This window comes from Frankliniella occidentalis, unplaced genomic scaffold (genome assembly GCF_000697945.3).
Source record: "Frankliniella occidentalis isolate FOCC.00 unplaced genomic scaffold, Focc_3.1 Scaffold28, whole genome shotgun sequence".
Taxonomy (NCBI): Eukaryota; Metazoa; Arthropoda; class Insecta; order Thysanoptera; family Thripidae; genus Frankliniella; species Frankliniella occidentalis.
Window position 1 is genome coordinate 548249 of NW_026267158.1, and position 299 is coordinate 548547.

General features: G+C 59.5%; 1 protein-coding gene across 3 annotated transcripts in view; it reads right to left on the minus strand.

The window, feature by feature from the left end:
* Positions 1 to 299, minus strand: part of LOC113207495 (gastrula zinc finger protein XlCGF57.1) — a 15734-nt gene that overhangs the window by 7469 nt on the left and 7966 nt on the right. The window lies entirely within an intron of this gene.

Sequence of the window (299 nt, forward strand, 5' to 3'; positions counted from 1 at the left end):
GGGCAGATTACACGAGTGCGGCTGAGCCACGCCGACGAGCTTCCTTGACAAAATGTTGCGGCGTCCGGTGGTAGGAGGTTCATGTCCCCAGTTGTGCTAGCGGGCGCCGGCACGTAGGTCGTGACCTGGTCCTTCGAGACGCCAGATAGGTAGGCGATTTGTATGACAAAGCGTCTTATTAGGCAAGGGGTGCGACTCGACCTCCGCCACAAACGAGTCCTGGGAGCGCCCCGGAGCGCGAGGGGGTATTCACTCCCGTAATACCCTGTACACCCCACCTGGGTATTACGCGGTATTAC